The sequence below is a fragment of the Phasianus colchicus genome, chromosome 20 (genome assembly GCF_987193195.1).
Source record: "Phasianus colchicus chromosome 20, bPhaCol1.hap1.1, whole genome shotgun sequence".
Taxonomy (NCBI): domain Eukaryota; kingdom Metazoa; phylum Chordata; class Aves; order Galliformes; family Phasianidae; genus Phasianus; species Phasianus colchicus.
The window spans coordinates 9,800,067-9,823,543 of NC_143455.1; the positions used below are offsets into that span (position 1 = coordinate 9,800,067).

Genomic DNA, 23,477 nt, shown 5'->3' on the forward strand with positions numbered 1-23,477 from the left:
CAAAAATGTTTTATTTGAAATATATGCAATGCACTCTGGTGCAAATGAGCAGTACACACGTATCTTAGCTCCCAAAACAAGGCTCTTCTTTTTTCACCGTAACATTTTATATTCATTTTGTAAACAAATAATTTTGAATTTCATGAATAACCAAAGTGTTCTTGAAAAGTGCCCTTTCCTGACGCTTCTTATTCCCCTATACTCCTATTGTCAGAGAAATGCAGGATTAGGATGGAGAGGAGAGAGCAAGAACATTTCAAGAGAGACAGTCATCAGACAACGCTTTCCTTCGGCTCCTTTTTCAACCGAGTAAGACAAGAAAAGCAACATCACACAGTGTTAAGGAAAAAAGCACACCAGAACACAGTCAGCCTTAATTCCGTTCTTCAGTTAATCTACAAACAAGGTGTTTGTGTGTCTTGTTCAAACATCAGGCTGTTTTCCTCTGAAACACTTCACTTGTGATATAAATAATCTGTTCATCCATTCCCTACTGAATCTCATCTCCCATCTCTCAGTCATTTCTGGCACGTGTCAAGTAATACTGAAATACATTACAGAATCCAAGCATTGAATCTTGCCAACTAATAATGTGTATAGGGAAAACACTAATATGTTGGTGAGTTTGAAATTTACAGGGTATCCAAGTTTGGGTTTCACACTGGTGTCACTGCAATAACGTGCTTTACCCTTTGATACATACTCATCGCACGACTGATGATACAGATCAGCTCAGCTGCAGTGTCTCATGATAAGGATATCTCAGAAATAACAACATTTAGATATAAGCTTAAAAAAAAAAAATCACAGCAATGACATTAAAGTGCATGATTAAATATGTATTCCCTCATTTCTTTCATTATCCTAAGAAAAGTTGAGGCCCTTCTCCTTCTGTACCAAGGCAGCCATCCCAGGACCACCTGTACACCCACCAGGGCTGACACAACCAGGAGAGGCTATTTCTGACCCATCCATTTACATGTATTATTGGGAACTCAGCAGCTTGCTCTCTTTCCAAAGCTTCTCTTAGCCTCTTTAACCTTCATTACACACCTGTACGCTTCCATCAGCTCCTAGAATCCTATTTAAACTCCTTGCCTGAGCATTTTGTGTTTCCATGGGCTGAGTGCTTTTTTTCTGAGCAGGTTAGTTTTCTCTGTATCAAAATGCAGAGGTGGTCATTTCAGATTGGAAACGGATGGCTTTACTTTCATTTTTTGCCTCTCAAAATAATGCTACGACTTATTTTTCCCTCAAGAGAAATAAATCATCAGATAATGCATCATCTAACCAAAAAGTTATTTCCACTGAAAGTACCACTACTGACATCATTAATTCTCAATAACCAATGCTTATGCTAAGCCAGAAACTAGGGGGAAAATAATTGTCATGTCTGTGACTGCTACCAATGTTTTATTCTCTTTAGATGCAACTGAAATGGTAATGTTTTTGCTGAATGTTTATCACTGTTACACTTATGCATAGAAGATAAAGTTAAAGTATTTTCAGATTGGAGTACACTTCAAATTCAGCCTCTCAATATACAAGCTTTTATGCTCCTCTTGAGGAAAAGTGAATTAAACTGAAGTTTCCATGTGCTGGTGCTGTACAAGTAGCCAGCATAAAACAGGCAAGGCAAAAGTAACTCTGTGCTAAAACTATGGAGAACACACGTGAAAAGTTTCAGATGTTTCTGGAACTACAGTTTCCCACAGTGAGAAGTGCAGTACCTCCTTCTCATCACCGAGGGGCCGTGTTCTATTTCTGTGGTGTCATTTCTTGGTCCTGGCGTGATTATGGACCAGCAGTTCATCCTCCCAGCTGATCCTCCCACAGATAAGTGCAATCCTATGGGGCATCAGCATCTGAGAATGCTGATGTGCTCCAGTACCTACAGAGGAAATGGACAAAAAATGTCCAAGACATACAGCAGGGCAGTTCTGAACCCTGGGGCACTACGAATGCCCTGTTAATTTTCCCCACTTCAAGCCATGTCATACCCAGCAGACTATTATGCAGATATGGAGCTGGAATATGTGGAGTGCCCAGAAGTCTCCTCTGCAATTGCTGTCATTGCAAAACAAGGAAAACTATGTCCTTTTCTCAAATATTTTATCTAACCCCTTTTGAAAGCCTCCAGTGCAAGAGATATAACAACCTCCCCACATTATTTGTGAACATCCTCATGTATCCTTAGAGCTGGTGGGTTGTTTGTTTTTTTTTTGTACTATCTAAGCTAAATCTCCCACTGTTATTATCTGAATAGCAATTCTAATGGCAATTTGGATCAAAGGAATATGCTTCTTGCTGCGGTGTGATGAACAGTGAGATGACATTAGTCACTTTGCTTTCCAGTGACTGCCAACTTTTTATGATTAGTAGGGCAGTAAATGAAAATAAGACTCCTGTGGAATCACAAGGAGTCCCATAAAGCTTCTGTCCATGATTCAAAAAAGCTATTTACCACAGCTAAGTGCAGCTTTTCTATGCAAACAAATATTTGTTTTCCTAGAGGACAAAAGTAAAGGTACATTTAAAAGAGCTGAATTTTCATCAGACTACATTCAGAGTTGGAAGAAACAATTCAGGTAGATTAATAAATTGCCTATGTTTCTCAAATGAACTTTGAGATTTATATGCGCCTGAATATAGCTTTTCTGGATGCAATTAGAGGAACATCTGGAGATTCAGCTAGATCATTTGAATGGCATTTGCAATTCCAATGGATTATTCAACTGAAGAATGGACAAGTTGTGATTTTTCCTGTAAACACTGATACAACTTCCAAAGTCTTTCAGACTTGTTTACACAGAATAACAACACTAAAAAAAGTAAAATGCTGGCTGGGATGAGATACTGAAAATCTGAATAACTGCCGTTAAACATGGCAAATGCATTTACAAATAAAACCCTCTGCCAGCAATACTCCACTGAATTTCATTACTGAGGAGCATATTGTGCAGATACCTTTTCCCTTAACTGTGTATTTCTCCTTGAATTGTTTATGCCCTTAAAATGTAATTAGACGAAGGCTGTAAATGCAGTGCAGGAATCCAGACCCAGTCTGACTCAGCAAGAATTAGACAGGTTTGAAACAGTTTAAGTCATTCACTTACCAGAAGAATGAGAGAAGTCATTCATTGCTTTTGGTTTATATACTATTTAAAATCTCACAATTCAAGCAACTGACATTTAATCTAAGGACAAATCTCAACAAGGCAACTGACCCGAAAGAACTGATCTCCTGGGTCTAAATCAAAAAGACAAAAAAAAAAAAAAAAAAAAAGAAACCCACAAAAAACCCACAAACTAGGCCTCTTTCTAGTTTGAATGCAAGCTAGTATCTCCTTCAGAGCTGGCCTGTCATGGGTCATTCCAGCACCCAACTGTGATATCAGGTCCTAAATGAATGATAATAATTTTGTTCAGTGTATCATTGCAGTTCTGTTGTTATTGTTATTGATGATTTTTTGGTTTTGTTTTTGCTCGTTTGTTTCTGAATTCCAAGTTAGTTCAGTAAAGCTGCAGTATAGGATGAATAGAAAAAAACAAAACAAGAAGCTTTGGAAATCCTGATTTCCCTGAAACCTGTCCTACCAGTTCCCATGATGGACATTTATATTAGCTCTGTGAGCAGCAGTGCCAGCAAGGGGCAATTTGTGAAACATGGACTTCTCTGTAGCCACATCCCTTCTCAGTCCACCTATTCCCAAATTTTCATGTGGTTTCTTAATGACCACAGATAACCTGTACTGGAAGACATAAATACCTAGTGGCCAAAGGAAGGCCACAGCAGTTTAGTGTATTTGCACTCAATAAACGAAACTTTAGCTTCATGTCTTTATGTGTTTGCAGATGACTCACCACCAAAACAGTTCTTGGTGCAATACACCAGCACCAGCCTCTATCAACTGCAAATCAAAGCCATTTAAAATAAGCAGCAAGGAAGCAAAACGTAATTACGCAAAATAAATTTTCACAAGTTATCCTGCTGCATGGCAATAGCTACAAAGGAGAAAGACACATTTTCCTCTGCACGTGTTATGATTTTTGCAAAATTATCTTAGAGTACATAGATACAGCTCTCTGACTAAATCCCATCCTAAGTACACATTCTCATTAATGTCCTAGTTAAGCACACATATAAGCACAGTAGATCAACAGGATTATTTATACTCAACTTCACATGCTGTGCTGTTACTTAAGCCTTTTTAAGATCAAGACGTACAATGATAAAAAAACTCCAGGGAATACATGGCTTCATTCAAAATCTCTGTTTCAGATCAAATCACTCAGATACAATATTTAAGTAATACAACTTTTTTTCTTTTAATATGTAATGAAGATATTTTGGAGAACATACCAAGCAAAAAGAGTTTGGTCTCTATGGAAGGAGATGAAGATTTTCTCCCCAGCTCTCGTTCACTCTAGCTACCAATACACTGGACAAGTGGCACATGAAAAACAGGGAAATGAATGAGAGAAGAGAGAAAACATAACAGCAGGAGGTAGTTGAGACACTTTGGCTGTACATTTCTGTCTACAGTTCTCTGCCTATACACCTACTTTCATTAACATGCAGACTCTGTTCTGCTATTGCTGTGGTTAAACTCACTCAGTACTGCAGGATGATTTCTTTTACAGGACTGTCCTGCTGAGGGATGCCCCTGACAAAGATGTTGATATACAGCCACAAAATCCAGCAGTCCAGATATCATATGAAAAAGTAAGTTTGCATGGGTAAGGCCTCTGAAGTTTTGTTTAAATCATACTTAAAGCCTACACCTTCTAGAAATACACTGCGGTTTGCTGAAAAAAGGCCACCCTGTTAAGAATTCTAACAGTAAAAGGATATATGAACAGGAATTTTTTCCTTCATTTTCTACAGAGAAAGACTGCAAGTTAAGCTTTGCTTTGAGATGGGTTTTCCAGCATTAGAGTGCTTGTGTAGTAGATATAACCAGGGCAGCTTATAAACATATATAATCTGTCATTTTGCAGTCCATTGATATTTAGTGATGTGCAGCCATTGCAGAGCAGCCCAGCAGCTGTTCAGCAGAGAAATTTAAATTAGACATTAAAGGCAACCTAATCTGCTTTATGATTAGCAGAACTTTAAACATACGGACATCTCAGGGCTGCTTGAATTTGACCTATTTGTGAATGGTACGGAGTTCTCCACCGCCAGAAAAATCCTTTCTGAAAAAGAAGTCAGGTCTTCTTCCTGAAAAGGAATGCACACAGCATTTGTACAACAATTTCATTGGGACTTCATTGTTCATGAATACATAAAAACCAACAAGCTGCATTCTATCCTAACCCTTGTGGCTAGTAAGGGTTTACTGAGAATTGTAACAATTATTTTTTTTTCTAGCACAATAAAAAAGTACTTAATGTCAGCCAGTTGGATAGCTTTGGGGCATTACCAAAGCTATTATAAACAGCAAATTACAGCTAAAGATCGCTGAATGTACATCCTGCACACCCAAAAATGACAACAAAGCAGAGCACCACCGAATGACAACAAAAAGCGCACAGTGCAGGCACACAATGACGGGGTGTAGGGATGTTTTAAAGAAGGTTTCAATTTCAAATGTCAAATTTACAGATACGTAAACATACCTATTTTCCAATGCTTTCAGTATTTGAAATGTGTCTTTTTTAAAAAAAAACAGTGAAAACTGGAATTAAAAGGTTTTAAAATGAACACTGGGTTTCAGTATTCAACTTCACAGAGGTTATGGAGTCTTTGCAGGTATAACTAGTGTATCGTGTGCTACTTGTTCAGCTACACAAGAAAAGCATACAGAGCCTGCAAAGCTCTTAATTGCTCACTGATAGAATCTATGATCTTCTTCCTGAACATTTTTATTCTTGGCAGTATCTCCTCTCCCTCAGGAGATGTCCATTATCAGTTGTATTATACCACATAAATCTCCATTAAAATTAAGAGCAAAGTTTCCACCCAACCCCATGCGTACACTTTCACATTTAAACTGTGCTTACACTACATAGAGTATGGTTAAAGTGCTTGACTAGAGCTCAGGAGACTTGAGCTTAAGTGCTGTTTGTGTTGCATACTGTATATAATATTGGGAAAAATTATCTAAAATTTCTGCTCTCATGTAAGTAAAAAATACCATTTGCTGGCTGGCCCTAATCCTGTAGATAGGTTTGTGAGTCCATTCCTGTACAACACAGTTGGCAGATCAGCTCACGACACCCCAGGGAGAGCATCACAAGGAGGGGAAAGCGAGATAGCTATTCACAGACCAACAGTTCTAGGGTGTCTCTATCTCCCTGAGATTGAGTCATTTTGAAAACAAGATTGAGTGAGGAATTCATGTCAAAAGCAGAATTAAAAAACCCCACAGACTTCACCACAGGATCACCCAGTGGGAATGACCCTGGAATTCTCACCGCCTGTTACTCTTCGCAAGCTGTCACACACTAGAAGACCCTGAAACAATATGACGGACTTCATCACCTCCAGAAGCGAAGTGTCACCTGGAAGGTTCTTCTGAATATCAACAACTGCTCCATTTTTTCACTCCTCTCCCATGTCTTCCCTATTGCCCTCTCTTGCACTTGCAGCAGCTCAGCAGACACTGCTGTAGCAACTCTTGCACTTCCCAAAACACATCCCCTGCATGGTTAATTTCCAACTATTGCACTTTATTTGTTACATAATGGAAGCTCATAAAAGGTTTTCAGATTTTGGTACTGGCATCTGTAGGGTTAATTGTAAAGCTTAAAGAAGTAAAATCGCCTGCAGGCAAGCCCCGTAGGAACAGTAAGCATTGCCATTCATTTCTAATCCCAGTTTCTCTACATCCACAGGAAATAAGCGTGAGAAATATGGGTACTATGAATCATTTATGGTGTTTCCCTTATATGAGAAATTGCTTTCCTTACCTATATGATCAGGGTGTCCATTTCAGTTTGTCATGGCTTTCAGAAAGCAGCAGTGGGTCAATACAAAGGCAATTTTCTACCTGTATCCTCACAAGGGCGAAAGGCTGGAACAGTTCTACTTGAAATACAGCTGCTGCCCTTCTGCTAATTGCCCACTCTGTGCTGCATCCCAAGGCAGCTTCCTCCTGCCCATCACTCCTAGGAAGCTCCTAGCAACGTTTCTGATAGAGTACTGCAGAAGTTGCTTGGGCAACAGTGAACTGAAAAATTGTACAGAAAGTTGATGTCATTTTAAAATAATTCTTGAAACATCAAGTTTACATTAAATTAATTTTCATTCGGGTCAGTACTGCAAGTTTCTACAGCTCTTAATGTGTTTTCCAATCACAGTGTTCACTGTGCCCAATCTAAAAATTTTCAGGTCCGTGTTGACCTGTCTCATTATGTAACATATACATGATAATACATTATTGAGTTGTAATGATAAGTTTTGCAATTTGCCTCTTTTGTTGTTTTTATATTTCAGCAACTAATTCCCTGCAATGGACACACCACTGTATCCCGTGCAGTATCACCAGGAACTGAAACATGCTGACAGTTTTTCTCACCATTTTCCCTTGAAACAGACAGGCCGAACCAGCTCACAGATGTTGCTTTTGTTGTGGAAAATTATTGTCTTTTCCACAGAAACACACAGAACCAACTCCCCACAGAACTTGAATCAAAAGCTGAAGCAACTACTTCACTTTGGGCACTCATCAGACACTGTAATTTTGCTTTGCAGGTGGTGAAGACCGCCCTGCTCTGTCTTTGCAGCTCTGCTGAATTAAATGGAAAGATACTTGCCTAACGCAGTGAGCTCGCAATCCAGCATTTATTCAAAGCTGTCAAACCTCACACTGAGTCAAATCTGTCTAGTACATCCAGGAATTAGTTATCCTCAGGTTTTAAGATGCTCAGGTTGTTTGTCTGAAAACTGTAATTTTTAAGCAAAGAACCTTCCTAAAAATCAAATACAAATCAAAACCTTCAGCCAATTTCACATCCAATGCCACAGCACATTTTTCCTAAGAAGAGAACAAATCCTTGCTGATTACGGTTACAGGAAGAGTCAGTCTCAGAAGGGCAGTACATCAGTACTGGGAAAACCGTGACAATCACCAGTTTACTCCAGTGCCCACAAAATTTTCCACAAAAGCAAATATTGCCAAATCTCTTCAGATTTCAGCTGAAGAATTACTGTTAAGATTCTGGACTCAGCATAATACATGAACTGGACTGCCCCAAAATTTACAGACTCTACTGGTAGTTTCATATGAATATGTAATTTCACTTACCACCACTGCAGGGGGAAAAAGAGGAAAAATAAAAGCTGCATAGATAAAACAGTGTTTTAGAAGGTAATATATATGTTTAAACTGAGATTTTCCAAGACAGTCAGAGAGCTTACATTGTTTCTTACAACTACACTGGGAACCTCATCTCCATGATGACCACTGAGAAGAAACTTGCTGTTAATTCTGTCCAGTTGATCCCTTAAAATTATGTCACCTATCAAGCACTTTAAAATCTTCTTCTCCAATGCACAGTGAGTCACATCATCCTGCAGACTTTGGTGGACTTAGTAGCCTCCTCCAGAAGTTTTACTGTCTGAGTTAATGAAATGTGGGCTTCTTTATTCAACTACCTACAGCAATCTTGTGCTTAACTCTGGGTTATCTACATTAGTTAGAATTTAGTTAGAAATAGCAATTTGCATTTATCTGCATACCTCAGAGTACTTCATGTAGGACATTATTCCCACTTGTTTTGCAAAGAGAAAGAATGAACAATTCAATTTACTCATTTACCAAGACACAAATATTCTTAGTCAATTACAGTGATATGATGTACTCTATCATCAGCTAGTATTGTTACCCTAACAACAATAAAACAGGCAATAGTAGCGACTATTTTACATCTAAAGCAGCAGGAAAAAGTATTCCAACTTGCACTCTAAAGATGCTGCAAAATCAACATGTTCATGGTGCAGTGAAGAAGCACTAGAATCACTCCAAACTGAAGAAATAAAGCATGCAAGTAGAAGCTCTGAAGTCAAGCTAGTGCTTTATATCATAGTCTTTACAGCAGAATGCATTAATACCATGCTTCAATAAGCACAGCAACAGATGGAAAGATGTAACAGCACCTCTGGATCCTAAACAACACATAGGAGGCTTCACGTACGAGGGAGCTGTTTTCTACTACTGTGGATCTGTTACTTCCCAGAAGTGCTGAAGAATATTTATTTATGTCAGCCTTAAAGGAAGAATAAACCAGGCTAAAATGCAGAGCGTTTACATTCAATACCCTGGCTTCAATAAAGTCGAGTCTTTCAGAACATGTAGAATGAGTTTAATTTCAGCTTCATTTGACTAAATCTTACCCTTAGGTTTGCTTAATTACGGAGACACTGGAAAAGAGATGAGATCATAAATCTCACAGTGTGTTGGGAAGCTCTGCTGGTTATAATTCAACTAATGGAAAGGGGTGTTTCCTGTGAGAGCCTGTGCTGACACACTGCAGAAACAATGCTAAAAAAACATGATATCGACTGTGTGCAATACTTACTATCTGGTCTTCTTCAATACATTCACTGTATCACACTGAGAATGTAGAAGTACTTTATTATTAATTTCTCGAAAAGCAAACAGTGCCTCCCTGCTTATCTGTTCACCAATTTCCATGCGGCTTCGAAAGTCAGACACTGAGATGAGGGTTCATATTTGTACAGAGAACCACAGCCCAGACAAACACAGCAATGTCTTTATCACTGCTCTGAAAAACTGAGAAGAGCATAATGCCAATCAGACGCTCCTTTTGCCATCCCATGACACAACCTGTATTGTTTATACATTCAAAACAGATAAAATGTGATCTTTGCAATCAAATGGCCCCAGGTTTCAAATAACGTTGATGAAGCTCACGGGTTTTCTAGAAGTACATCACTGTTCATACCAACAGAGCTAAGAACATCAAATCACTCAACAAGCAAATCACAAAACCAACAAAAAGCAGCAACAACAAACAAGAGCAAACTGAGACCTGCTGGATCATAAAACTTCCCCTGAATCCTGACTGCCTCGTCTTCCACTCTGCATGTTCTTGAAAGACAGTGTGACAGGGAGAAAAGGTACAAAGATCTCAATAAATGGTTTAGAAAAATTATAAACTGAACTCCAGAATGAGGCTTTTATGTCTGGGCTACTCTGATAAATCAGTCTCAGGTAACGTAAATCACACAGTGCAGTTTTGATGTGACAGATGCATTGATCCTTGCTGATAGCTGTTTTGCATCATTTATTTGAAATGTGCACCAAGTCAAGCTTAGAGGAAAATTCTCTTAACCTGCGATCAACTTCTCAAATCACTCAAGTTTTGTTGCAAAATGCAAATCCTGAAACTTTCTTCTGGATTGTTTTTTAATTAACACCTTGCTCAGAGCTAATTCACAGTCTTCAAAACGAGCCAGTGAGGCACTTTGATCTCTTTCCTTCTACTCCCTATGTTGTGGTTGATGGGGAAAGCTTCCTCTGCTCTTCCTGGGACACGTTAAACCATAACCTGGTTATATCCTTCCCCCATTATCTGAGCTGTAGCACAGCATCTCACCTTCTGAAGTACAGCATACAGTTTGTTCCAAACAACAACTACTCTGACTACACTGCAGTCCTACTCAAGCAACACATCTGTGTTGTTCAAATGAGTCCTGCGTCACTCTGACATACCTGCTAACAAGGACTTGAAGTGTTTATTCATGTAATCATGCATTTATTGTTATGCTCCAGTCTTTTTTTCAGTGCTACCATTAGTCGTGCATAGTTAGTCCATGGTGTGCTCCCATTGATCAAAAAGCCGGCGCAGCAATCTAACTGAAAGCAACCAACTTTGGAGATCCTTCCTTACTAAAAATAAAACGACTGCTTCAGGAGCATCAGAAGAAGCTGCACAGAACTGTGTCTTAAAACAACCTTCCTAAAGCTTCTAAAATTGCAACTTATGTATGAGATAGGATTTCTCCATTCAGTGCAGAGGTATCCATAAAGATAGCAGATGTTCAATTCCTGGGCACATTTTAATTTCAAACTTTTAGTGGGCAGGAAAATGGTTTTCCCTCCAGACATAATCCCAAGAATTTTCTTTGTTCCATTTTGGTGTTACAGAGAAGAGACCAACAATCACAGCAGTCCCATACCACATATGTCTAACCTGTCCTGTTCCCACATTTCACACAAACTTCTCTCACAAGAGCTCCATTTGTCTTTCTCACATTCACTCAAGCACAAAACTCCTTCCAGACTGTGAGATACCATGGAGAGAACGCCTGTTCCTTTCACTGACTGCCTCCCCTTCTGCTCTTGCAAATCATTCCTATGGAGAACACCTCTTATGCAAATATTTGTGCTGCCTCTCACAGACCAATACCTGTAATACTACTGTACCAAATCAAAGCCTGATAACCGATTCAGAACAGCAATTATGTCTCCCACTTAGCTTTTTTTGTTTTTATTCTTCAGAGTATTACACACTTGATATTTTGTAGTAATAAAAAAAAAAATTTCAAATAAACCAAACTAAGAAAGACAAATCATTTTTCTTCCAGTACCTTGTTACAGACATGACAGGCTGGAAGTACAGCTAAGTAGCCTAAAATCTTGGGTCTGTTCTTTGAGATATAAGATTCCAGAACAATTGACATTTTCTACTGATTATACATGAGGTAATCCACAGAGACAAAAATAAGACTGAAGAGATGGAATACCGCACTGAGTGTTTCACTAGTGCTGATGTTCTCTGAATGTTAATCAATAAAGAAATAAATAAGCTGCCAACTTAGGCATATCATAGCCCTGGATTTTGGCCATAATTCTCCAGAGCATGTTTAGGGAGAGAAAGAGGTTGATTTCTATTGAATTTGTATTCAGATTTAAGCTTTAGAAACAAAATACAAATCTTCAGCTAACACCAAAGGAGTCTTGTTTCCACTTCAAGTTAAGAATAAAAATGTCTTCCTACCACAGCGGTCAGAAATGCAAACACCTCTAAGAGTTTATTTCAAATATGCAAAGAGACTTTCAGATTTTTCACACAAATAATGAGGAAGAAGATGCATGTAGAAGAAGCAAAGCATCAACAATAAACATTTATGTACTTCAAAGAGAACTGGGTCGCTAAGTAACATACCAAATGAGACAGGCACATAGCCTTAAGATGTCTACTGCATCCTCTCTTCAGAGGTTTTTCAAGACACAGGCAGACAAAACTGACCTGATGGGCCTTTTTTGAATAGGAGGTTGGGTCAGAGACTGACAGAGGTCCCTTAAACTGAATCAAAGAAGTGCTGCTTGTGTGATTCAAAGAAAAGGCACCCTGTCTTCCAGAAGGGATCAATCATGAAAGCAGTCAACCAGGAAATACTGGACAGTTGGAAGACCAATCCAGGAAGAAAAACAGAAACAAAGCAACCAATACAAATATGGGAAAAACTTGTTTCCAATCAAAGTTAAGCGAAATAGCTAAAAAGTAGATTGGCATTTAAGATACTGTAACACCCAAGCCGAAAGTTGCATACTGGATGCAAAACCAAGGATGGTCTATACTACATAAAGATGATAGCACAACCTCTTCAGAAATACAGTTCTGCAGTGGAGTAGAAAATGACGTGTGATAATCCCAGAACCAACTAATTAATTGGAATTAAAATTAAAGGAGAATTCTTTAAGAATTAGAGCAAACTGCTTCAGAGGTTCCTGAACTGATTATTATGTATCTGCTACTTTTTTATTATTAAAACAGAGGTCCACTGACCATATCATGAGATTAACTAGAATTCTTTAAATTCCCAACGTTAATCTTCAAAAATTACTTTAAAGAGCCAACACCTGCACCTCCTTTCTGAAGCACGCTGCCCAGATGGGTGGTTGTTCACCAAGTAATCCCACACCTCCAGTTTATCTCTGGAGAAATAATGTTTTAAAGAGAAGATCTACACATTTAGCTACACAACTTTTTCTGTGGGAAGCAAAAGAGGTAAAATATAAATTAATAGGAGTGTCTTTGTTTTCCTGTTGATTACAAAGACCAACCTGCCCTTCTTAATTTTAGAAGAGTCACAGAGAGAGCTCACAATTCAGTTCAAAACACTTCAGCATTTGTGTTTCTGAATGGTCACTTTCCACTGATAAGAACTCCCGTGAATTCCAGCTGTTGGTGTGCTTTATTTCTCAGTGATGTTTATGTTTATGACCACTGCAAAATTAATTCTCACCATTCAAGTCTCAACTTTATAATTCAACTTCCTCTGCATTTTCTGGGTTACTTTAACATGACACATCAGTTATAACCTGAGCAAGTGAGCACAGCAGTTCTCAGTGTTGGTTACACTGAATTTCAGTATTGGACCATCCAGAGCTTTCTGACATTTAGCAGAACTACTGCTCTTCCTCACACAATATGCAGCTGAAGACCATTTTAGGCTGCTGCCAGAACATAAACATGCTCCAAGTCAGCTAGTTTCTATGGAAACCTCACTGGGTAAGACAGACACTGTAGGTCAGTGCTTCAACAAAAGATAAATAAGCTGGAAACAGCTAATGTGTGAAACCCAAATTATTTTCCCCTCTAAACAAGAGTGTTTTTGCCCTCAGTGATAATTTTACATTACATGCAAACAGTGTAGACTCAACGCTCCAGTAGTTTTTACTAATTTGGAAAGCATGGCTTTGGCATTTATAAAAGAGTTAATTTTGTAAATGTGTTAAGCTTCTCACCAAAGCATGATTCCTTCAAAGGTCTGAAGTCTGGTTCCTTAACACAATAAGGTCTTCAAAATCTGTTATCTCTAAAGCCAAAATCTTCAAGTGAAGAATGCTTCAATATATGCATCATACCCAGTCTGTCATATTTAGCATCCACTGTAATGCACTGAGAGAAAGATTTTATAAGATGACAATTAGTGGGGTTATAAAAATGGAAATTTGGATTGTAGAGAAAGAAACATAAAAGATGCCTGGATTTCCAGCTCCCTGGGGAGCATTTGTTCCTACCAGCCCTGAGCTTTTAAAAGCAGCAAAGTCCCAAAACATTTGTGTGAGTTCGTTCCATCCCAGAGAAACAGGAACACCCCCAAGATAAATGGATCCAGGCACAAAAGGGTTACAAATGAGGCAACATCAAAGATTATTTTCACATTGAAATATTCATGTTTTTCTACTACTCCTGAAGTTTTATAAATAACATAAGAGCTAGCTGGCATAGCAAGAGACCTAATTATAAACAGTTATAATTAAGTACATCTCTAAATTATATAACATATCAATATAAATGTATTCATTATGTAAATGGATATTTTATTGCTCATTTAAAATACATAATGAAAATGCAGATAGTAGGTGGACAGCATGCTAAATAAGGCCACAGATGAAGGAAATATATCTTGGCAGAGACAGAAGATGTAGGTGTGAAAGAACAAGAGCAACACTTAGTTGTCTCTTCGATAACAGACAAGAACGTTATGCTCGTGAGCTGATCTCATGCATTATGTTTGAAGATTTCAGTCATCAAAGATGTGCACAGTAGATGCTCTGAATTTCAGGAGCTTTCCTCCCTCACAAGAGGGCACAAAAATGAGGAGACATACACACCTAAACTCCTGCCATTTTCTTTCACTGAAATCTCAGTCCAAAATAAAACCCTGAACTCCCCCTACATATGAAGCTGACAACTGCTAAGACAGAACAATGCACCTGAAGAGCTTAGCAGACCATTTCAAGTACTGGAACTGCTAAGGCAGGCCAGCCACAGACTGAACAATTCATGACTGCTGGGGGTCAGTCCAGTGGCAATACTTACAGGCAAGCGCCAGAAGGTAAACTGAACTCCCTGCGAGACAAAATAGCTATCCATTCCCTAGACCAAAGCTAGGAATCCAAGTACTCTAGGAGAACTGTATTTGCAATTACTTCCAAGAAGTCAGTATACATCATTATTAACCATATTTAAAGATATTCACCTGAAAGCAACTAACAAACACGTTGTCATTTCAGATGAATTTCACTGAAAAGCAGTAACTACTGCTTTAACTCAGTGCCCATACTCAACTTTGACAAGAACTGTATTTCATCGGAACGTGATTTGGCATTTCCCAGAGAAACTTTTCTTCTCTCTCTGTATTCAATGTCTCAACCATTTTACAATCTCTGCTTCCAGTACTGAAGTTGCCAGCCTTGTAGGCACTTAATGACAACATTTAGCTCTTAAGATTTTATATAATAAAAACATTTGCCAGTGCTTTTAAAAACAGCTCCTCATTTTGAACATCTTTCCTGTGAAAGTGAAAGTGCAAAAAATAGCATTTCTCACCATGCAAACCAAATATTTAAATACTCCTTAAAAATAAATATTCTGCCAAACTTTTATTCAAATCTACTCACAGTCGAAAAGTTACAAAAAGCTCTGAAAGCCATTCCCAGCTCACTCCCTTCTCTCCAAGCTGCTTTTTTTCCCCCAAGAGCTTCAGCATACACTTTGCTTCCTTTTACTTTACGTATCTCCTGCTTAATTTCTTAATGATAAGAACAATAATGCTCATCAGTTAGCACTGGTCTATGCCCACTGCCATTTTACCCACATCATGATTTACAACTTGCTAGCTGCCCAACATTATTTGCCTCTGTAGTAAGAGAAAGGTCCCCTTGCTGGCCTGTTCAGTTTGCCAGGCATCTGCCTCTTCTCTCCAACCTTCCTTTTATACTAAGCAAGTCTGAACGCAGACTCACCAGGGGAAATCCCAGTTCACAGATACCAATCAGAGCTGGCTGAAGCAACAGGTAGGAACATCCTTTCAGTAATTATGCAGACTTACAGCTTGTTTGGCACACTGTCCTGTTGCAATTGCTGAAATCTGGCTGAGGTAAAACCCCAGAAACCTGCACAGCTTCATTGGTATTTGAGTAAAAAACTACTCAGAACACTACCAGCCCCAAGGCACTGTTAATAACAAACAAAAAAACTTTTAGATTAAATTACATGCATTTCAGCATCAGTTCTGAAAAGAATTAAAGATGAACTTTAGGCCTACTTTTCTCAAGCTGTGCCAGGGATTGCTGATGCTTAAAGCTTCACACAGCTTTATCCACCTCATTACCACTTTTGCACTGAAATTCCATTCTCAAATTCATAAAAACTCAAATTTTCCTCATGAATCATTAGTTTTACTAAATAAAAGCTTTGTCAACTTAGGGAGAGACAGATGCCCAGCCTGGAAGGATCTGAGCATGCAGAGTTCTCCCTACACTTATGGACTGCTTCTGCAGACACTGTGCTATGTGCTTGAATACACATTATGAGTAGTTCTGTTCCCATAAACAAGATTGATTCAAGCATTTAAAACTGCACCAGAATGTAAGGCTGTGCTGCAGTTGGGTATTAAGTAGCCTTATTTACTTCAATGAGTGAGATACGCATATCCTTAAGGATGCTTTTTCCTCTTTCTACACAGGAATGAGGTTATTCTCTTAAGGCATCACATTTGTAGACTGAAAACCTTGTGACGTTATTTTCCATGCAATTCTTCCTGTAAAGAATTTTATGCTGAAACATGTGCAGACTGACTTTTACTAAAAGAAGACTCACTTCCATAATTTTGAGATGCTAGCTTGTTTTTGCTCAAATGACTGCCTTTCCACATCCACATCAGGATGCATGCAAGAAGGTTAATGGTCTTCTCTTATTCTGTCACCACTAACCCAGCACCAAAGAACTCCAAAAATGCCTTTCTTAGAGAACAAGCACTCCAATGCCTCATGGGGAGAGTAGAAAAGCTTTACTTACACTTCACAAATGACTGCTGTGATAAGGTGAGCTGGGCTCTGGCCAATCAGTCCTGGAGCAGAGGAGAAGTGAGGACACCAGCTTTGTCCCTGTATAGTGGAGCAGTGGGCAGCTCAGCCAGCCCCAGCCCACAGCAGGTCAGGAGCAGCAGCAGGTCTCTACACCTCAAGCTCAGCACGTCGCTCTTTGGGTCTGTGTTGTGTAAAGAAGGGAATTAGACTTGTGTTTAATGCTACTTAGTTTTGCTGTCTCAGAACATACAAAATATGATACTGAGTCTCAATATTTGAACTGTCTTTCCTGACACAGTATTTGAGATCGATTGTCAAATGAGTAACATTGCTCAGTACCCTCTGTGGGTGCGAGCAGTTGTTAAAGCGCTGCAATTTGCTGAAAAGGTAATCATTAAATGCATAAGAATACGACTCTGTGCCGTAATTAGCAGTGCACAGCAGGGTGAAGCTCTTGGACACTCCTCTATCCAAAAATTCCAATGGTCAAAATTCTATAATAACTGGCCTTTTATTTACACAATGCAAACTGTGTTTTCATCAAGCCTCCCCAGCACTTCAACCACAAAATTTAAAAGCACCCCACTCATTAGAATTGCTAAGTGCTAGTAAGCAGCATTTTACAGGTATTTGTGCTGCAGAAATCTGGTCGAAAGGATTAGGGCTATTGACTAAAATGAGGGGAAAAAACTGTAGCAACTTGCATCATGCATTATACATAGCATGAGAAATCCCAGTGGCACCCAGACATTGGAGGCAAACTTTCCTCCTCAGATCCTCATGGTAATAACCATGTTGGGGATTCAGTGCACGTAGAGAGAGCAGATTCCCCCAAAGTCAGGCTGACATCAAGGTACGGTAACTGAATATCACCATTCAGTAGAATCCCAGGAGGAGAAATTTGCACTGAATTTCTAACACTTTAATGCACTTTAATTTAAAGGGAAGGTGATAGAAAAGCAAGAACAGCATGTGATTCTAGATTCTTAATGGTAGAAATAAACCTCAAAAATTTATATATATGGAATGCTATATGTGAGGGTCTGGAGGTGATGGTTCAGCCAAGGGAAGAAAATTCAGCCGCCAGTTATTGCAAGTTTAAGGTGCCAGTTTCCAGACTGTACAATCAGACTGTTTTATGCCTCAGTGTAAAACTACTGTCATACAAGCACAAGTAGCATTATGTCTTATTAAACCTAATTCAAAGCCATATCAACATGCTTAAGTCAACCACGAGCAGTGAGGAAAGGAACTAAAAATATCACTCTGCAATTGAACAGCTCAGAAACACAGCTAGCGAGATCTGCTGGGTCTAATTCTTTTATCACACCGTTTGCCATGCTGACTTTATTAAGTGTGAATTGGGGGAGGACATATCCTGGTTTACTGGGTGAATCCTAAAACTGATGACGTTAGAACAGCAGACATCATCCAAAAATTCAACAGCTTACAGTCTGAAAATATTCATCCCTCTGCAGCTGCTTGGAGCTGAAAGCAATTACTTGATTCTCTGTTATCTGAAGATTTGGTCCTAAATTTATCCACAGGATCAAAAATATTTTTCCTTCCCACTTGCCTAGGAAACCCCATTTTTTTCTTCTCAGTTGTTGCTCAAGATGCAAAGTAATTACTTGTTTCATATTTATTTGAGAAGCAATCTCTAGAGCCTGATTCCCAGTGATTAGTTATGTAGCAAAATATAGTTAGTTTCTGCTTTTTTAAATTATTTTTTATTCTTATTTTACACTCAGGATTCTTTTCTCCTAGCATTTCACACTAGGGACTCTGCTATGGCTTTCAGTTAGAAAATCATCAATTAACTATGGGAACTCTTCCCTTCTCTTCAGCTGTCTCATTAGTGAGGAGAAAAGGAGGAAAACAAAGAGACCTGAAACTGATTTGTCTGGGTATTTCTCCATATAGCCAAGGTTCAGTCAGGAGAAAATGCAGTAGGATGTGACACGTCATGCACTCCTCAGCAATCTGCCACCGTTTACAGAGCTCATACAAGGCCTCCATGATTCCTGATTTTAAAAGAAGTGGCAGAAACGTTGTTAAACGTAGAGATGGAAGCAGATGAAATGCCTGCTTGCCAGGCAGACCCATTCCCACACCTCTCTTCTGCTACCTCCCCATCAGACAAGCAGGGATGCTGGCTTTGACTCCTTTTCTCAGAAGCCAAGTGTACTTAAGACCTTTATTTAAGAAAATAAAAAAACAAAACAAACAAACAAAAAAATCTAGAAGGGGAAAATTAAAAAAAAAAAAGGAGAAAATATTTCATTACAGAGACGAATACTTAAAGGAAGTGTTTTTTAGCCATATATAGTCAAAGTATGTTGTTGTATTGCTTAAATCCTTTAGAATAATAGCTTTGTGCTTCTTTAGGTTCACTACCAGAGAGGAATTTGTATAGAAAAATACATTATTAAATGCTATTTATGGATTTTCCTTTTTACCTAGATTGTACCACAAGCAGATGGTTATTTTTTCACACAAGAGAAGAAAGCAAAACCATGCCCAAATAACACACAAAGAATAGTTGGAGTAGTCAGTGCCAGCAGTACTCTCTTCGTAAGTTTAAAAGACGACGACTTATAAAAGCATTTACAGTGCTTCCTCAATTGAAAATCACTTCTTTGGTAAATGTGTTAAAGCAAAAAGTACTTTTCTTCCGTAACTCTGAATCAGGCAAAAATCACTTCATGACACAAAAATATTTCAAAGAAGAAAGACTGCCACAAACCAGTAAATAACAATTGTTCCTAACTGTAACTTATACATTTACACGTATTTTTTGCATGTGCTTCTCATCATACAGTACAGGAAATGTAGGAAAGAGGACTGTACAGCACAGTTAGATAATATTTCAGATAGTAATTGGAAAAGAAATGTAGCCACCCAAAACTGTGGATGTGTATTACTGCAGATACACATAGGTCCACAGAGACCTTTGGGACAGAGGGATCCAAAGCTACACCAGTGCGGTATGTAGGGGTAGAAGGGAGAAAATGACCTTCAGTTCATCACCTAGAACTCATAAAAAACTAATGGCCTGATGCTTGCAAGAACGTTAATAAACACAACGCGTACCATGGGATGAGATGGGGAAATAAACTGCCTTATTAGGAGCTAGCAAATCTTAGGTGTTTCGACACAAACTGTACTGCTGTAAAACCAGGATATTAATCTAATCCTTGATTCCACCACCAACTGGGCATGTGGTTTAAGTTTTATTCTTCAACCCTTTTTATCTGTAGGAATAACACTTGCCTGCAGTCAGTACTTGTTGGCCTCCTGCTGGCTGCAGCACCCTGCCTGCTCCTGCTCCCAGTGGGCAGCATGGTGAGCTGTACATCTCCCTGAACACATCATCTTCCAGCCTATGACAGTTACTTCACTCTTTAAAGCTGATCACTCTTCTTTTTTCTCTACTTCTTCTCTCATCTCCGCTACAACAGAATGTCAGTTAAACAGGATGACTTTTGTTTGAATTTAGCAATTCCCTACACGCAGTACAGTTATTAGCTGAGATTAGAGCTACACAAATACAAAGGTGTCTGAACCGTTCTGTCATTTACATCTTCAGTCTCTGGTGTCTTGCTAGGATATTCCAATTTCTGTTTTGAAAGTATAAGCCATACCCAATCCTACAAACTTATACATACATCCTCCAAATCTTACAAAACACGGCATTATTTTAGGATTTAATCTCTGATTGTGAGGTCAGTAACCTGCTAAATTAGCACTAAGCAATTAATAGCATTGCTTCCCTGCTTACAGTTTTCTTTCTATTCATTGACTCATTATTCCATTGCTATTTTCAAATACTATTACCTATACAGTGTTTATCACATCACCAGTAGCATCCATCTACTAACATCTCCTCTTTGAATGATCAAAAGTCATCCCTATTTTTCAATTCCCTCTCCTTCAACAGCAACCTTGTTGCAATTGGCAATGCTAAAATAAAACACTGCAGAACCAAATCCCCAGTGGAGCTACTGACTTTGGTTGATGAATCATTCCTGGCTGAGCCTCATCAGCAGATCAGGCTGGCAGGACAGCTGAGGAGATGCTTTTGCCTCCCACTCCCACAGACATTACCTGACCCTGCAAGATGTATGACTCCTGCTTAGCCTGGAGACAAACTGCAGGTGAATCCTGAACCATTCGCAGGCAGTCGCCCCGACCTACATGGACAGTGACGGTTGCTGACTATGTTTTCTGTCTTTCCAAAATCAGGAGCCTGCTTTTAGCCTACTTATGTTCATATAAATGACAATTAGTATTTAAACAACAATTAGTAATTGGTAAATTTCCTATTTACCAATTAGTCTGGAGGATCGGGTGAATATACCTTGATGCCCAACCATCAGGTACTTAAAGAAAATGCAAATTATGAGCTAGGAATTCATGTATGGAGTCTAAATGAGAAGGAATGCTCAACTATTTATGCATGTGATAACATCAACAACAGATAGTAATCCATGTAAAAATAAATGGAGTCTTACTTCTTGGCAGTGACACGATTAAGAAAGCAGAATACAGTCATAAATAACATAGTTCATTTTGTCTTCAATTCAGAAAACTCATATTATCTCATCTAAAATGTTCTGATATTTCTTGTTCCAAATTTTATTATCAGTATAAATAGTTACAATAGTTACTGTAGTATTTTTTTCAACTTGCTGTTTGTTATCTATAAGGAAAGTGCAATGAACAAAGCCTTCTGACAAGCTCCCTGAAGCACTTAGTTACGGGGGGAAGCAGGAATGTGCTTCAGTGTAAGCAAAGACTTTGGAGCTTTGCCTAAAGATAACCAGAAGACCAAAGTAACTGCTGATTTAACAACACTAATGTTTCTTATCAACTTCCCATTTACAAACATAGCCTTCTACACAGTTATCTCTTTAGATTGCAGGAAAATATTACTTCCACTAAATATTATTATCCTGTCACATGGAAGTTTTTCTCCAATGCTAGTTCAGTGTCTAACCTAGCCAATCCACAAAAACATTCCCAAATGAGTGGAAAAAAAGAAACAATTGCCATTATTTTTAAGGATACAAAAATTCCTACAGAAGTGTATTCTTCACTTCTAAATTACAAAAATCCCTGCCCAAAAAAATTTAAAAGAAAATACAATGCAAAATTATCATGGGCAGTTGACGTTCTTCCTCAGTTAAAAGGAAATAAGATACAGAAATACCATATTGTGTCTGATTTGTGAACGATTTGTCTTATTGCATCGTATTTAAGGAATAATCTCATGATTTTGTAGTATACAGCAATACGCAGCTGGTGAGTTTGATTGAAACTGAAGCATTTAATCAATCCTTATAGCCATTTATGGGAGCCACATTGAAGCTGAGGCATTTAATCAATCTTGATGGCAAAGACTACATACCACAAAGCAATAAAGATATGGCTATTACAAAAGAAGATATACCATGAAAAAGAGGAAGAAAAGATGCCTCCCACTGTCCCAGAAGGTGGCCCATGTTAATGTTTTCTGGATTCCCCAAAGACAAGACCAGCAGACACTGTACCAAGAATGGCAGTCCGTCCTTGACTTCACTGCACTATGGATGTAGGCAACGTGATGATGGGAATTAGAGAGATTGGATCTGCCAGCAGGGAGCGGTGAGAGATGGAAAGATATCTCCTTCCAAAGAACTAACAAGATCCTGAGAGATCCTGTGGCAGCAGAGCCATCTGTCCAGGTGCTCCCGCAGCGCTGCCCAGCCACGCGGTCAGAACCATGTTCCCGCAAGGCCTGATTTCACTGCTTTCTGACCTGGCAGAGATTTGCATCTGACCATGTATGACTTGAAAGGAAAATCAGAACTGTGTGTGTCTGCAGCATAGCTTTTTACACCTACTTCACACACAGAAATAAACCAGAGAAAATTATTCCTTTTCTCTGCCCACATTACTACTGGAGAGAAACAATATTCACTAGATTTTGGATTGTTAATCCTATTGAGTTTTTATCAAGTGTTTCATTACCAGTGAAAGCTCTCTGGATGCTTCTGCAGAGCAAAAGACATAGTGAATATCTGCCAGATTTTCTGATGCATAAAGCAAAATCAAAAAGCCATTCAAATTTTAATAAATTGGTAATGAAACTTTGATATTTTGGGCAGCTCTTGCTTCCAAAATATTACACCCCCTTACTTTGTATATTGTGTATTTTCAAAGAAAACAACCATTTGACAAAGGCACCATGGATGCCTATGTCTCTTTCAGCATTTTTGTTAAGGGTAGAAGGATTTTCAGGAGCAGAGTTATTGCAAACCACAGAGAATACCAGCACTAGGATTTTGGGTCACACGCTCCTGCTTAGGAATGGATGGACAAACATTTTCTAAGAGAAATGGGTCACTTCATATCCTAATTAAATCAGGTATATGAGACAGTCCTTAGGTAATTATTCATTACAAGGATCCCTGGCCTTGCTAAAGGATTAGTGCTGCTCCTCATTAGGTTAACTATTTGCTTACCTGCTCTACTTGCTAAATTTGCAGCCTGAGAATATGTACACTTCCATGTAAGTATACCTGCATTAATGAGACATGCCTCTAACCAATACACCTTTCCTTCCCCTCTCCCTTTCTTCTTTCAGTCCACCTCAGTGCTGATGATGGCTTTCACAGAGAAGTGTTCCAACAAAATGCA

At 38.7% G+C, this 23,477-nt stretch overlaps 1 protein-coding gene across 9 annotated transcripts in view; it reads right to left on the minus strand.

Annotated features, from left to right (window-relative positions):
* Positions 1-23,477, minus strand: part of TOM1L1 (target of myb1 like 1 membrane trafficking protein) — a 512,416-nt gene that overhangs the window by 282,735 nt on the left and 206,204 nt on the right. For 6 of the 9 annotated variants that reach the window (XM_090122138.1, XM_090122135.1, XM_090122139.1 and 3 more), the window contains one exon: positions 16,786-16,977. The exons of 2 other annotated variants lie outside the window; for them this stretch is intronic. The gene's annotated coding sequence lies outside the window, so the exon portion shown is untranslated. Of the gene's footprint in view, positions 1-16,785; positions 16,978-18,684; positions 18,836-23,477 lie in introns of those variants that run through there. One more of the 9 variants, XM_090122141.1, reaches the window with a different exon arrangement.